Source organism: Anomaloglossus baeobatrachus, unplaced genomic scaffold, assembly GCF_048569485.1.
Source record: "Anomaloglossus baeobatrachus isolate aAnoBae1 unplaced genomic scaffold, aAnoBae1.hap1 Scaffold_70, whole genome shotgun sequence".
NCBI lineage: Eukaryota > Metazoa > Chordata > Amphibia > Anura > Aromobatidae > Anomaloglossus > Anomaloglossus baeobatrachus.
Genome location: NW_027445074.1, coordinates 175,055 through 191,568, shown reverse-complemented (window position 1 = coordinate 191,568; position 16,514 = coordinate 175,055). Strand labels below are relative to the sequence as shown.

General features: G+C 50.5%; 1 pseudogene; it reads right to left on the bottom strand.

The window, feature by feature from the left end:
• Positions 1–15,477: 15,477 nt before the first annotated feature.
• On the bottom strand, positions 15,478–15,684 carry LOC142286898 (U2 spliceosomal RNA; annotated as a pseudogene).
• Between the last annotated feature and the right edge of the window lie 830 nt (positions 15,685–16,514).

The following is a 16,514-nucleotide window of genomic DNA, read 5'->3' as shown; positions in this document are numbered from 1 at the left end:
TTTACCAAACTATTATATAACGCACAAGTGTAGTGTATAATACACGTCAGTCAGCAGTGGCTGATAGTGTCAGAGTTCTCGTCATTAATTTTTGCTCCTAAAACCTGTGTTAGGTTCTTAGTGCGTCCGTGCTTGCATTTAAAAACCGCACGTGTGTGCCTGTCGGTGGCAGCGTACAGGTGCACTTGTGTGCGTTTTTACCAAACTATTATATAACGCACAAGTGTAGTGTATAATACACGTCAGTCAGCAGTGGCTGATAGTGTCAGAGTTCTCGTCATTAATTTTTGCTCCTAAAACCTGTGTTAGGTTCTTAGTGCGTCCGTGCTTGCATTTAAAAACCGCACGTGTGTGCCTGTCGGTGGCAGCGTACAGGTGCACTTGTGTGCGTTTTTACCAAACTATTATATAACGCACAAGTGTAGTGTATAATACACGTCAGTCAGCAGTGGCTGATAGTGTCAGAGTTCTCGTCATTAATTTTTGCTCCTAAAACCTGTTAGGTTCTTAGTGCGTCCGTGCTTGCATTTAAAAACCGCACGTGTGTGCCTGTCGGTGGCAGCGTACAGGTGCACTTGTGTGCGTTTTTACCAAACTATTATATAACGCACAAGTGTAGTGTATAATACACGTCAGTCAGCAGTGGCTGATAGTGTCAGAGTTCTCATCATTAATTTTTGCTCCTAAAACCTGTTAGGTTCTTAGTGCGTCCGTGCTTGCATTTAAAAACCGCACGTGTGTGCCTGTCGGTGGCAGCGTACAGGTGCACAATTTGCACAAACTTTGATATAACGCCCAAGTCTAGTGAATACACGTCAGCACAGCATTGCAAAATGCGCAAGGGCGTTGGCAAGGAACAAGGAAGTGGACGTGATGGTGGTGCAGGCAGAGGCCGAGGTCGTGGGCAAGCTCTAATTTTGCCACAACAAAGGGCCACATCTAGTCGCTCGCACGTCCTGTCCCAAATTCTTGGGGACCGCAGCAGTACACCGCTCTTGAACCAAGACCAGTGTCAACAGGTTGTTAGTTGGATAGCGGATAATGCTTCCAGTCAGATTGGCACCACCACAAACACTCTGTCTTCCACACGGTCAAGTGTCAGTAGCCGTGATACTGCACCGCACATTTCAGAACCTGATCCTCCTTCCTACCACAAGGCTGAGTACACGTCCTCGGACATTAATGATCCCACACTTGGACACTCGGAAGAGCTGTTCACGTTTCCATTCGCACATTCTGGCCTCTCGCCAGCTCATGTTGAAGTGGGTCATGAGGAGATCGTATGTACAGATGGCCAAATATTTGAGCAGCCACGTTCTCACGAAGTTGGCAACGTGTCTCAACAAGGGGTGGACGATGATGAGACACAATTGTCAGGAAGTCAGGAGGAGGAGCAGGGTGCGGAAGAGGAAGACGACGTGGTGGATGATCCAGTAACTGACCCAACCTGGCAGGAGGATATGCAGAGCGAGGACAGCAGTGCACAGGGGGAGGGAGGCGTAGCATCCCAACAGGCAGTAAGAAGCAGGGTGGTGGCTCCAGGCAGAAGTCAGGCAACCGTTCCCCGGAACAACAACACGACACAAGGTGCCTGTACAAATGTTAGGTCTTCCCGAGTCTGGCAGTTTTTTAAGTTGGATCCAGATGATTCTAAAAAGGCCATTTGCAACACCTGCCGTGCCAGCATCAGCAGGGGTACCAAAACTAGCAGCCTGACCACCACCAGCATGATCAGGCACATGTCAGCCAAGCACCCGACTTTGTGGGAAGTACAACAGAGTCGAGGAGCAGTGCTTGCTAATGTCACTGCTACGTCTTCGCTGGTTGTGCATGCGAGCCAATCCCCTGTCCATGCTGCCTGCGAACAAGCCTCCTCCGGTCCTGCACCTGCAGTTGCCTACTCAGAAATAACACCATCATCAAGCACGTCCTTGTCCCAGCGCAGCGTTCAGTTATCCATTCAGCAAACCTTTGAACGCAGGCGCAAATACACTGCCAACACCCCACATGCCACAGTTCTAAATGCTAACATTTCGCGACTGCTTGCGCTGGAAATGTTGCCTTTTAGGCTGGTGGAGACAGAAGCATTCCGCGACCTGATGGCGGCAGCTGTCCCACGTTACTCGGTCCCCAGCCGCCACTATTTCTCCCAGTGTGCCGTCCCCGCGTTGCATAACCACGTGTCACAAAACATCACACGTGCCCTGAACAACGCTGTTTCACCCAAAGTCCACCTAACCACAGACACATGGTGACGATTATCTCGAGAGTGCAAAGTAGCCAAATGAAACTTTTACTGGATTTCCACTTACTTTATCAAATCTCATCTCCACCACAGTTTGCATCTGTTATAGTTTTGGAGAAAATTGTGGTCATTTCATTTTTGCGCGAATGTGTTCAGATTCCTTTTTTATTGCCCTGCCTAAGGGCTATACTATAATACACCCACTTCCTGACAATGGACACTTCAGGTTTACAGGCCCTCATGCACGTCTCTATCCAGGGACAACGTGGAGCCTCCCAATTTTTGGCTGCCCTGCCTAAGGGCTATACTATAATACACCCACTTCCTGACAATGGACACTTAATGTTTTGAGGCCCTCATGCATGTCTCTATCCAGGGACAACGTGGAGCCTCCCAATTATTGGCTGCCCTGCCAAAGGGCTATACTACAAAAGACCCACTTCCTTCCAATGGGCACTTCAGGTTTACAGGCCCTCATGCACGTCTCTATCCAGGGACAACGTGGAGCCTCCCAATTTTTGGCTGCCCTGCCAAAGGGCTATACTACAAAAGACCCACTTCCTTCCAATGGGCACTTCAGGTTTACAGGCCCTCATGCACGTCTCTATCCAGGGACAACGTGGAGCCTCCCAATTTTTGGCTGCCCTGCCTAAGGGCTATACTATAATACACCCACTTCCTGACACTGGACACTTAATGTTTTGAGGCCCTCATGCACGTCTCTATCCAGGGACAATGTGGAGCCTCCCAATTTTTGGCTGCCCTGCCTAAGGGCTATACTACAATAGACCCACTTCCTTACAATGGGCACTTCAGGTTTACAGGCCATCATGCACGTCTGTATGCAGGGGCATTGGTGAACCTCACAATTTTGGACTGCCCTGGCAAAGGAAAATACTACAAAGACTCAGTTCCTCAAAATGGGCACATTAGACTCAGAGGCCTTTATGTACGTCTCTTCTCAGGGACATCGGAGTGCCACACAATGTTTTACGTAAAATCTTTCATGTATTGATCTCAAAAAGTAACATACATTAGCTCTATCTCACTATTGGGTATGTGCCCTTAACATTTCCGCTATGAAAAATCATTTTGGTGTCATTTTGGAAGGTTTTCTGGTGAGTCCGTAAAAATGGCGTAAAACGCGGACAAAATTATTCACAGCTGTGACTTTTGAGTGATAAATGCTTCAAGGGGTCTTCCCCATGCTGTTGCCATGTCATTTGAGCACTCTTCGGAGACTTTTGTGCCATTTTTAGGGTTTCTACATGCTGCCGGTGGTCATTTCACAAAAATACTCGGGTCTCCCATAGGATAACATTGGGCTCGGTGCTCGGGCCGAGTACACGAGTATCTTGGGAGGCTCGGCCCGAGCTTCGAGCACCCGAGTTTTTTAGTACTCGCTCATCACTACTAATAAACCTAAAAAATAAAAATAAATTGAATAAAAATCATGAATGTTGTGTTATAACAGGAAATTCGGTGTAAGAATGAATATCCGGGATGAGAGTTCAGCGAATGAGTTATAGAAATTGTTACAAAAAGGAGTGTGTACGGTTTATGCGTAAATTTTCAGAATGCGTACATGAAAATTATATGTATGTGAGAATGTCCCCCATGCTTTGTAAAAAGTTATTTATGAAAATGTAAATAAGATATATAAAAATGCCTAATTATTTATAATTTATGAGAAAGATATATATGTATGGAAGAATGTTATAAGGTGTCCAAGAACCATAAAGAAAAAGGGTGCATATATAATGTTAGAGGTCTAGAGTTCCACCAGGCTATATCACCCCTAAAGAAATAGAAAGAAGACCTTACTACCTGTGTACCCCAAAAAAAGCTATATTTCTTAGCCAGGATTATGGTGGAGATATGCACAAGTGAAATAAGAATATAAAGTAATACAATAAGATTATAAAACCAATATGTGTGTAATACTATTGTATGTTTTGAGGATTTCGATAGCGTTAGGGCAATGACAACCAGAGACGAGTTTGTGGTACAAGATGTTTATAATATGTAACCACGGTAGATACACAGCGGAAATACACAAAACACATGAAAATACCTTTCTGAAACGGAGCGAAGGGGATTCCCGGGGCCACGCACCGGACTCCCCCAGGGAGACCACCAGAGCGAACCCCTATACAGGGACTGTCCGGCAATCAACCCCGGAAGGCCTAAATGCGCCGCAGCCGGGACACAAGGGGCAAGTGGTAAAGTCCAGAAGTGTCCGTACGGGATGAAAGTCCAGAATGGTTATGAGCCGGAAGAAACCGGGCAGACGTGCTGACCAAAGACGGCAGACGGAGTCCGGGCACAGCTTGAAGAAACCGGGTATGGTCCAGAGTCGGTCGGTAGACTTTCAGGAGGATCCAAAGGTAATCAAGAAGTAGCAGCAGCAGCAAAGCAGGAGCACACAGCAAGCCGTATACTCAGGCACTGGACTAGGCTTAGAGGCGGCCTTTTAAGCAGCTGGACAGGAAGTAGGGCAACAGAACATAAAACTCCATGTTAACCGAGGGCAAGCTCATGCAAAAAAGAGAACTGGAAAACCCGGAAACCTGACATTACTCCCCCCCCCAGAAACGGCCTCAGGACGGGTCAGGGCCTGGCTTGTCCGGGTACCGTCGATGAAACTGAGCGATCTTCCGGGGAGCTCGAATGTTACCCACCGGTTCCCAGGAATCGTCCTCGGGGGCGTACCCCTGCCAACGTACCAGATACTGAAGCCGACGACGATGGAGCCGGGAGTCAATAATGTCCTCAACCACGAACTGCTCCTCGCCGTCGACCATCACAGGCGGAGGAGGAGGCACGACACGACCATGAAACGTATTGGGAGAGACGGATTTGAGGAGAGAAACATGAAAGACCGGGTGTACCTTGAGATGGTGCGGTAACCGCAGCCGACAGGCCACAGGGCTCACGATCCCGGTGATCTTAAATGGACCGATGAATTTTTGTCCCAGCTTCTGCGAAGGGACACCCAATCTCAGGTTCTTGGTGGACAACCATACAGAGTCCCCTACCTTATACATGGGTGCCGGTTTCCGGTGAGTGTCTGCCGACCTCTTGTAACGCTCCTGGGCCGTAGCCACACTGTCCTTTAGAACCTCCAGATTTTGTCGAAGCTCTGTCAATCTGTCCTCCACCGCAGGCACTGAGACCGCAACCGGTGACCTAGGCAAAATAGTCGGATGGTAACCCAAGTTAGCAAAAAAGGGCGTTACCTTAGTGGAGCTGCTCTGAGTGTTGTTATACGAGAACTCCGCCAACGGAAGCATCTTCAACCAATCGTCCTGCAGATGGCTGACATAACATCGAAGGTATTGTTCCAGGGTTTGATTGGTCCGTTCGGTTTGCCCATTTGTCTGAGGATGGTATGCAGAAGACAAACAGACATCAATCTGGAGTGCCGTACAAAACCCCTTCCAGAACCTAGACGTGAACTGCACGCCCCGGTCAGAGATGATCTCGTCTGGTACCCCATGCAATCGGAATACGTTCTGGATAACCAAATCCACTGTCTCTGCGGCTGAGGGAAGACCGGCACACGGAATAAAGTGAGCAGCTTTAGTCAACCGATCCACCACCACTAAAATGGTATTGTGACCGTCTGAGACGGGCAACTCCACAATAAAATCCATTGAGATAGACCCCCAAGGGCGAGATGGCACGGGTAACGGTTGGAGGAGTCCTGTAGGAGCCACACGAGGGACCTTGCACCGGGCACAAACCACACATGAGTGGACATAGTCCTTTACGTCCTTTAAACAGGTAGGCCACCAGAAGAAACGGTTCAGAAATTCCTGCGTCTTCTGTACCCCCCTATGACCAGCCAACACGGAGTCATGGACCAACTTGAGAACCCGAAGTCTTACGGCCTCCGGGACATAAATGCGTCGCTCTCTCAACCACACACCATTCCGAAGAACAAGAGTTACATCATTCGGGGGGGCAGCAAGAAATACGTCACCATCATAGGCCAGCTTGATGTCCTTCCACAAGTCCTGGTCCTGGATTACTCCAACGAAATTGGCATCCGATAACACGGTCTGAGACGGGGTTCCAGGCACGGAGTCCACGGCGTGGATTCGGGACAAGGCATCGGCTTTCCCATTACGTGAACCTGGACGGTATGTAACGACAAAATTGAACTGGTTAAGGAATAGGCTCCAACGGGCTTGCCGTGGAGACAGGCACCTGGCAGACTTAAGAAACTCCAGATTACGATGATCTGTGAGTACTATCACTTGCTGCGCGGCTCCCTGTAAGTGGTGTCTCCATTCCTTGAAGGCGGAAATAATCGCTAACAATTCTTTGTCCGCAATGTCATAGTTCCTTTCTGCAGGGGACAACCGGCGGGAAAAGAAAGCACACGGATGTAAGAGACTCTTGTCCCCAGTCCTTTGAGAAAGGATGGCCCCTAATGCGTAGTCGGAAGCGTCGACTTCCACGATAAAGGGAAGTGCGGGATTCGGATGTACCAATATAGGCGCTGAGGTAAAACAGACCTTGAGACGATGGAAGGCTTCCTGGGCCTGGGCGGACCACACAAACTTCTGTCCTTTCTTGGTTAACAGAGTGATGGGACGAACGATTTCTGAAAAATTACGGATAAAACGTCGGTAAAAGTTGGCAAAACCGACAAAGCGTTGTACCTCTTTGATGTTTCCCGGTTCCGGCCAGTCTAGAATCGCTTGTATTTTGCCAGACTCCATGTTCAGTCCCTGAGGAGAGATGACATAACCTAAGAATTGTATCTGTGAGCAATGGAATTCGCATTTCTCCAGTTTGATGTACAGGTGGTTTTCCCTCAGCCGGGTAAGTACGGTCTTGACGTGCTCCTGGTGTTCCTGTAGGGAATCAGAAAAGATTAGGATATCGTCCAGATAAATCACCATGAATTGGTCCATGATATCCCTAAAAATATCGTTAACTAGATGTTGGAAAGCCGCGGGAGCGTTACAAAGTCCAAAAGGCATCACTAGGTACTCAAAATGTCCATACCGACATCGGAACGCGGTCTTCCACTCGTCTCCGGGACGTATGCGGAGTAGATTGTATGCCCCACGGAGGTCCAATTTGGTGAATATTTTTGCCTGTTGGACCCTCTCCAATAGCTCAGGAATCAATGGTAACGGATACCGGTTCCGGATGGTTATTTTATTCAGTTCCCGGTAGTCAATACAGGGTCTTAGAGTCCCCTCTTTCTTTTTCACAAAAAAGATGGGTGCCCCTGCTGGTGAGGTAGACGGACGAATAAATCCCTTCGCCAGACTTTCATCAATGTAGTTTTTTAGTGCTTCTAGCTCAGGTGCCGCCAACGGGTAGACATGACCAAACGGGATCTCCGCCCCTGGGAGTAAGTCTATGGGGCAATCATACGGTCTATGCGGGGGAAGCCGATCGGCTTTTCTTTTGTCGCATATGTCCGCAAAGTCGTTATACACCGGGGGTAGAACAGGTACCTGTACAGTGCCCTCCGCATTCGGCGTTACTGGAACCGGAACAGTTGGACTAATGGTCGGAATACTCTGCGGTGGGAAGGATATTTCCTTAGTTTCCCAATCGATGACCGGATTTGTAGACCGTAGCCACGGAATACCTAAAATAATCGGAAAATGAGGAGAAGAAATTAGCATGAAAACAAGGGTCTCCTGCTGACCTGGCTTCATGACGCACTCTAGCGGTACGGTTTCCCGATCAACTGGTCCAGAGATTAACGGAGATCCGTCTACCGTCTCCATGGTAACCGGTGAGGCTCTTTGCTGAGTCCGGATACCGTGTTTCCTGGCAAAAGAGGAGTCCATGAAATTTCCCCCTGCCCCAGAATCTATCATTGCAGAGGTAGGTATTAGCTGTCCCTCCCACCGGATCTGAATGGGGAGCGAGCAATGGGTATATTTCCCTTCCGAGTCCTTCGGTGAGGTTGACATTACAGTCAAGGGAAATACCGCATCCAAGTGTCCACTTGCCTCAGAGATATCGGACTCTGCGTCCGTGTTGTCACACTCTGCCATGGCTGCCAATACCTTATTTGGGCGATTCGGACGTTTCGGGCAGTCGATCAAGAAATGGTCTGATTGACCGCAATAGAAACACAGACGCTCACGGAGCCGGTGTTCGCGACGTTCATTGGTCTCTCGCTTTTGCAGAGAGTCCACTTGCATAGGAACGTCCTCGGCCTCCCGTGGCGTCCTGAGAGCGGGTTCTCTGGAAGGAAATGCAAAGTTGTTTACACGGTTTACAGCTGCCCATTTTTCCTGTCTACGTTCCGTCAAGCGGGTATCAATACGCACACAGTGCTGGAGAAACAGTTCAAAATCCCCTGGAGATTCAGAACGAGCTAACTCGTCCTTGATGGTACCGGACAACCCCTTTCTGAAAACAGACAATAATGCATTGTTTCCCCAGTCGGTGTCTACCACTAACCTCTTGAACTCAGTGGCATATTCAACTACAGAACGCTTTCCCTGACGTAAGGAAAGGAGAGCCGATTCAGCGGTAGCACGGCGATTCGGATCATCAAACATCTGCGCCATTGCGGTCAGAAAATCATCTAGGTGATTTAAACGGATGTCCCGGTTCTCTATCATAGGATTAGCCCAAGCCAGTGCTTGTGAGGTTAATAACATAATTATACATAACACTTTGGACCGGTCAGAACGGTAATAATCAGCATGTACATCAAAAAACAGTATACATTGGTTCACAAATCCACGAAACTGACTACGGTCACCATTGAAACGGAATGGGGGTAACCTAGGCATACCGGCAGCTGATACGGACGTAGTGGGGCCGGCTTCCTGAGCCTCCACTCTGACTTGCAAGTCCTGTATAGCCGGACCCAGTACCTGGTGATCATGGCCCAGCTGTGCCTCCATATCTCTAAGTTTAGTCTGCACCACCTCCATCTCGTGCTGCAAGGAGTTAATCATAGAAAAGAGCTGATCTACTCCTCGTGTCTCAGTCATTGCCCCAGTGAAATCCTCTTGTGGCCTGAGTATAATGTAATACTATTGTATGTTTTGAGGATTTCGATAGCGTTAGGGCAATGACAGCCAGAGACGAGTTTGTGGTACAAGATGTTTATGATATGTAACCATGGTAGATACACAACGGAAATACACAGTATAACAAACACATGAAAATACCTTTCTGAAACGGAGCGAAGGGGATTCCCGGGGCCACGCACCAGACTCCCCCAGGGAGACCACCAGAGCGAACCCCTATACAGGGACTGTCCGGCAATCAACCCCGGAAGGCCTAAATGCGCCGCAGCCGGGACACAAGGGGCAAGCGGTAAAGTCCAGAAGTGTCCGTACGGGATGAAAGTCCAGAATGGTTATGAACCGGAAGAAACCGGGCAGACGTGCTGACCAAAGACGGCAGACGGAGTCCGGGCACAGTTTGAAGAAACCGGGTGTGGTCCAGAGTCGGTCGGTAGATTTTCAGGAGGATCCAAAGGTAATCAAGTAGCAGCAGCAGCAAAGCAGGAGCACACAGCAAGCAGTATACTCAGGCACTGGACTAGGCTTAGAGGCGGCCTTTTAAGCAGCTGGACAGGAAGTAGGGCAACAGAACATAAAACTCCATGTTAACCGAGGGCAAGCTCTTTCAAAAGAGGACTGGAAAACCCGGAAACCTGACAATGTGTGCATTCATGCACCACCCGGTACGCTACCCTTGCCAAATTGCTCACTCTAGATCCCCACACGATCCATGAAGCCGTTCCCCCGGTCACACCGCCTGCTGCCGGTTCCCACTCATCCCTGGGGGAGTTAGGCGAGTGGTATCGAGAGCTACATGTCGGCACTGATGATACCCCCATACACCACAAGGAAGGGGTATACCGGGTGGTACAGGAGTATGAGCGGGTTTTTAGCAAGCACCCTCTAGATTTTGGGCAGATTAAAGGGGTTCAACACCACATCCCTATCGGTACACACTCCCCTATTAAAGAGAGATACAGGCCTATTCCCCCTGCCCACTACCAATGCGCCAAAGACATGTTGAGGAACATGAAGGAGGCAGGGGTTATTAGGGACAGCTGTAGTCCCTGGGCCGCTCCGTTGGTGCTGGTTAAGAAGAAGGATGGCACCATGCGGATGTGTGTGGATTACCGGAAGATTAACCAGATAACGCATAAGGATGCTTACCCTCTGCCCCGCATCAAAGAGTCCCTGGCCTCGCTGAGAACCGCTAACTACTTCTCCACCCTTGACCTCACCAGCGGGTACTGGCAGGTGGCCGTGGCACCGGAAGACCGAGAGAAGACTGCCTATGGGACCGTTTTGCTGTACTTGGATGATGTGATTGTGTACTCACAGACGTATGAAGCCCACCTGGAGCACCTAGCCGAGGTGTTCGCGTCCCTTGCCAAGTATGGGATGAAGTTGAAGCCCTCAAAGTGTCATCTGCTGAAACCCAGAGTGCAGTACCTAGGACATGTGGTTGGTGCGGAAGGTGTCGCCCCCAACCCCGAGAAGATCACCGCCATCCAAGACTGGCCGAGACCGACCACAGTGAGGGAAGTGAGGCAGTTTCTGGGCCTGGTGGGATATTACCGTCGCTTCATTAAGGGGTACACAAAGATGGCTGCCCCCATGCAAGACCTCCTCGTAGGACAGACCAAGGGTGGTAGATCCCTAGTAGCCCCATTGGTGTGGGAAGAAAAGCATGAGGAATCCTTCCGCCAGCTGAGAACAGCCCTGACCGGAGAGGAAATCCTAGCGTACCCTGACTACAGCCGCCCATTCATCCTCTACACCGACGCCAGCAATGTGGGCTTGGGGGCTGTTCTATCCCAGGTCCAAGACAGAAGGGAAAAGGTAATAGCTTATGCTAGCCGAAAACTCCGACCGACTGAGAGGAACCCTGAGAACTACATCTCCTTCAAGCTTGAGCTCTTGGCACTGGTGTGGGCTATCACCGAGCGGTTCCGCCATTACCTGGCAGCAGCCAAGTTCACCGCGTACACAGACAATAACCTGCTGACCCATCTAGATACGGCCAAGCTGGGCGCGTTGGAGCAGCGGTGGGTGACCAGGTTAGCCAACTACGATTTCACCATCAAGTACCGGGCCGGCCGTACCAACGTCAATGCCAATGCACTCTCCCGGATGCCCCACCTGTCGGAAGAGGGGCCAGAGGATGATGACCTCGAAGAGATCGAGTTGCCTGCATTTCACCGGCCATTCACTGAGAAGGTGCACGTCTACCAACAACGGGTGAACCTGGATCCGCTGCCCCGACAGGACTGGCAGGAAGCTCAGGACCAGGCACCTGCTGTCCGCCTGGTCAAGACTCTAGTGGAACAGGGTTCTGCTGGGATAGACCCTGCTGCCCCTGCCGAAGCCCAACGTCTGTGGCAAGAATGGACCCGGCTATACCAACACCAGGGGAAGTTGTATCGCGAGCTGATTAATCCAAAGACTCACGAGAAGATCCGCCAGCTGGTGATTCCCCAGGCTAACGTGCCCACCGTCCTGCAAGCATACCATGATGGTGCAGTGCACTTCGGGTGGAAGAAGCTAGAGATGTTGTTAAGAGAGCGGTTCTATTGGAGTGGAATGCGGGAATCTGTGGAGGCCTGGTGCCGAGAATGTGGCCCTTGCGCATTGAGAAGGAAGGACGAGGCCAGCCAGAAGGCACCCCTACACCCGATCATTACACACCAACCGCTGGAGCTGGTTGCCCTTGACCATGTAAAGCTCACCCCCAGCCGAAGTGGGTACACCTACGCTCTGACCATCGTAGACCACTACTCGAGGTTCCTGGTGGTTGTCCCAGTTAAGGACTTAACCGGCCGCACCGCTGCTAAGGCTTTCCAGGCTTATTTCTGTTGACCGCATTGGTACCCGGAGAGGGTGCTTACCGACCAGGGTCCGGCCTTTGAAGCAGAGGTATTCCAGGAATTCTGCCAGTTGTACGGCTGCAAGAAAATCCGGACCACGCCTTACCACGCCCAAACCAATGGCATTTGTGAAAAGATGAACCACTTGGTCCTGGGCCTCCTCAAGACGTTACCACTGGAAGAGCGGAACCTGTGGCTGGAGAATCTACCTGACCTGGTCGATATGTACAACAACATCCCTTCCAGCTCTACGAAATGCACTCCAGCATACCTGATGAGAGCTCGTCCCGGCCGGCTACCAGTGGATCTGGAAATGGGCTTGGAAGCTTCAGAAGCACTCCTGTCGACAGCTGAATGGGACACTCGGCGGAGGACACAGTACCGACAGGTCCAGGAGTATGTTGAAAAGAACTTGTGCCGGAGTCGGGGACAACAGGAGCAGTGCTTCAACAAGAAGGCGCCTGCCGGTTCCTTCCAACCTGGGGATGTAGTGCTGAAGCGGAAAAGAAGGGCCCACAAGCTGGATGATCAATGGGAAAAAACCCCGTATGTAGTCCAGCCCACAGGATGGGAGAATGGGAAGGCCTACCAGATCAGCCGTGACCAGGGGGGGACTTTGGCCACGGTTTCCCGAGACCACCTGAAGAAGTGCCCACCAGCATTGAGAGTAGCGGATGAGGCTCCAGTTCCCAGTCCAGTGGAGAAGGAAAAAGAGGTAATCCACACCATGATGGGTGATTTTCCAGCAGACTGGCCTACACAGAACGGTGCGGTGATCCTTCCAGTGATACTGTTCCCACAACCCGTGGATGAAGAAATGATGGAAACGGTTAACCGCGAGCCAGTGCCCAGGGATGTACCTGTACCCAGCTCCCCTACGCCTCCGCCTGCCCCACATGATAGCAGGGAGGAGGAACTGACTGTTCCCTCTGCCCCACTGCCTGTCACCACTGACACCGGATCCCGAAGGTCCACTCGCCCCAACCTAGGTAGACCCCCACTTAGGTACAGGGAAACTACTCTTTAAAAGGGGGGGGCTTTATGTGTTGAGTGTACCAGTTTGAAAGTTTTAAATGATAAGTAAAGATGATCAACCAAAGAAGTTTACCTGATTGAACCGTGATTAAACCGGCCGTTGCCGGCAACTGTTGTCCCCGTAGGGACTGTGCAACCATTGCGTAAGGAACTGCTTACGGACAAGCCCGAGAACTTGCAGGGCAACCACAAACTTAGTGCAATGTAAATAAAAATGTTTGTTGGCTTGACACCGTTACCGCCTCCGGAGAGGCTGATTTGGGAGGATGGGCCTGGAGGAAAGGGATGGCCTAGGCCCGCCACTACCGTAACCGGTGGCGATCCTCCGGGGGTTCAGGGGTCCCCTTGGACGTGGGCCCCCTGAAAGAGACAGAACCCGCTCGGGCAACTTGGTGCTGGACTGGGGTCAAGGGGTGCTGCCCGCTTCTTAGGGGCAGCATCAGGGCCAGGTTGTTTGGGTGGGAGAAGAGCGGAAGCTGTACCGTTGTAAAATGTTTATGATGCTTTTACATGTTTTACCGTTTTATTCTTTTTCAGTTGTGAAAATAAAACCGGTGATGGACGGGCAGCCCGCGGACGGTCTGCATTTTACTATAGGGGAATGTGGCGCCCTGGACAAGCCAGGTCGTCACAGGTACTACACCAACACGCTCTACACTCCGGCTAGGCACACCGAAGCTAAACACAAATCCTAGTTGCCTTCCTCCAGGGGCTGATGTCCACACCAGGGGGTGGGCCAGGCGGTTGATCCCACCCACCGAGGAGTTCACAGTCCTGGAGGCGGGAAAAGGAGTCAGATTAGAGATCAGTTTTGGAGTTAGAGAAGTGAAGAGGAGAGGAGACTGACCGTGTCCGTGTGTGTGGCCCGGGCACTCAGCAAGGTTGGCAGACGGTGGTGACCTTCTGCAGGAGAGGCTGATTGGAGTGAACCGTACGGACCGGGGATGGGCGGTGGCCCGCCGGTACCAGATCGGGGAGTGAAGAGAAGCCAGCACCATCCGGCAGGGCCTACGGACCCCGACCAGGCTAGGAGTCGCCGTAAAACCGGTCAAATCCGTTAGCGACAGGAACCTCCAGGGTTTCCCAGCAGTCAAGACCCGATTGAAGGCAACAGCTCACACCGTAGAGGGAAGCACAGTCACCGCCAAGGCTACAGTTCCCAGGGCCAGAGCCTGCGGGCAAAAGGGGCTCCCTCAGCATCCATCCAAGCTGGGGAGCGGGTTACCGGTGGGAAGCCCGCTAGATTTTGGGGGAATAAAAGGGGTCCACCACCACATCCCCACAGGTGCACACCCACCCATCAAAGAGAGCTATAAGCCAATACCACCTTCACATTGCCAGTGTACCAAGGACATGTTGAGCAACATGAAGGCGGCTGGGGTTATCCGTGACAGTTGTAGCCTTTGGGCAGCTCTGTTGATCCTGTTAAAAAAGAAGGACGGCACCATTCCCCGTATTGAGGAATCGCTAGCTGCATTGAGAACTGCAAATTATTTTTCTACCCTTGATCTCACTAGTCACTATTGGCAAGTGTCCGTTGCTGAGGCAGACCGGGAGAAGACCGCCTTCGCCACCCCTATGGGTCTCTGCGAGTTCAAAAGCATGCCCTTCGAGCTGTGCAATGCGCCAGGAACCTTCCAGAGGCTGATGGAATGCTGCTTGGGACAAGATTTTAGGGTGTATAAAAAGGGAGATTAGATCCCGTGATCCCAACGTATTGTTACACCTCTATAAATCACTTGTAAGGCTACATCTGGAATATGGGAACCAGTTTTGGGCTCCACATTTTAATAAGGACATTCAGAAGTTAGAGTCAGTTCAAAGGTGGGCAACTAGACTACTACAAGGAATGGAAGGCCTCCCATATGATGACAAGTTGAAAAAGTTATTAAGTGATTATTGGCTGCAATGGGGCTTTCTGGCTGGTGCCAGCCTCTCTTCTTAGCACACAGGAACCACAATCCCTACACCATGCTTCAATGGATTCTCTCATCCCAGCCCAGTAAAGCTACATATTTTACACAGTCATAAGCAGCCAAAAGGGATCTATTCTATTCAATTGCAAATGATCTAGATAAGACTGAGAATAAGATACTGCACGGGACATAGCAGAGTTGGTCAAGTTGAGTGGAGATGAGTTTGCTATTTGGCACAGCTTTTTGCATCAATAAAGCAAGTAAAAGGTGTGAAAGATAAAAAAAAGGGTGAAAGTGTGAAAAGTGAATTGGCCAAATTGAGGTGCATATAAAGTTTTTGCTTTCTTTCAATTCACTAATGGGGCTCATTTGAATCAGGTGAGTTGAGTTCTGCTTTTGGAAACTGGGTTAAGAAGGGGTGCACCGGTCCTGGAGGTACTGCAATACCAGGTCAATGCGTGGAGTGGACAGAGCAAGATTTTTTCCATCTCCTTGTTCTAAAAATCCATTTAATATATGGTCCCCAGAGAGGGGACGTATCAGATATTAAACTGATAAGAACAGATTTAATTTTTTTTTTTTTCTGTTTATCAGTAGGACTTCAAAATAACAAAGGTGATCGCCTCCCGTTGCCTGGGAACCGTCCAGGCACAAGAGGGCTATGTGTCACCAGAAGGCGCACACACTTCCTCAAGGCCGGCAGACGTGCAATCCCAGGCACCTTCCAGTACCGACCAAGGTAGCGTCCTCCGAAACTACACTTGATCTTAGCCAAAAGGCCGAGAAGCTATAACCCGAATTGGTTACGGCCTTGAGTGGCACCCTGGCCTATACTGGACACATCTTAGGGAGAGGGAGACAAACCCACGCCTACAGAAGACATTTTGTCACCCAAGCCAACCCTTGAAAAGGCTGTTTTGCAGAGCAAAAACAAGAAGAATGGTGCTTTTTGCAGCCGCCGCCCACTGCAATGAATCTGAATAACTCCTCCTTTTGGACACAAGCACCTCCCCTCCCCCTTGCAGTCTTTCCAATTCATGATACAAAAAGACGGACGGACAGGACAGGACAGGACAGGCTGCCTGACTTTCCGTCACTGCCACCCTTTGCCATCCTTGCCCGTAGAAAGCCCTTTCATCATCCCCAAACCCTAATCTTTTCCCTTCCCTTCCCAGATGCGTCTCACTCCCTTTCATTAGGAAGTGAGCGCAGCCTTTTCTCCGTTCTGCACATGCGCGACGCTAAACACAAATGCGCAGGCGTGCGTTCCATTACCCTCACTGCATTCCACTCCCATACAGGAAGTGGGCGCAGCTATTACTACGGTCGCACATAAAAGAACCCACGGCCACCACTGCACATAGCTGACTCCACCACAGGACACCCACTTCTACACCAACACAGGTAAGACAGGATCGGCACCTCTATGCTCCTGTTACAATCAGGCTCA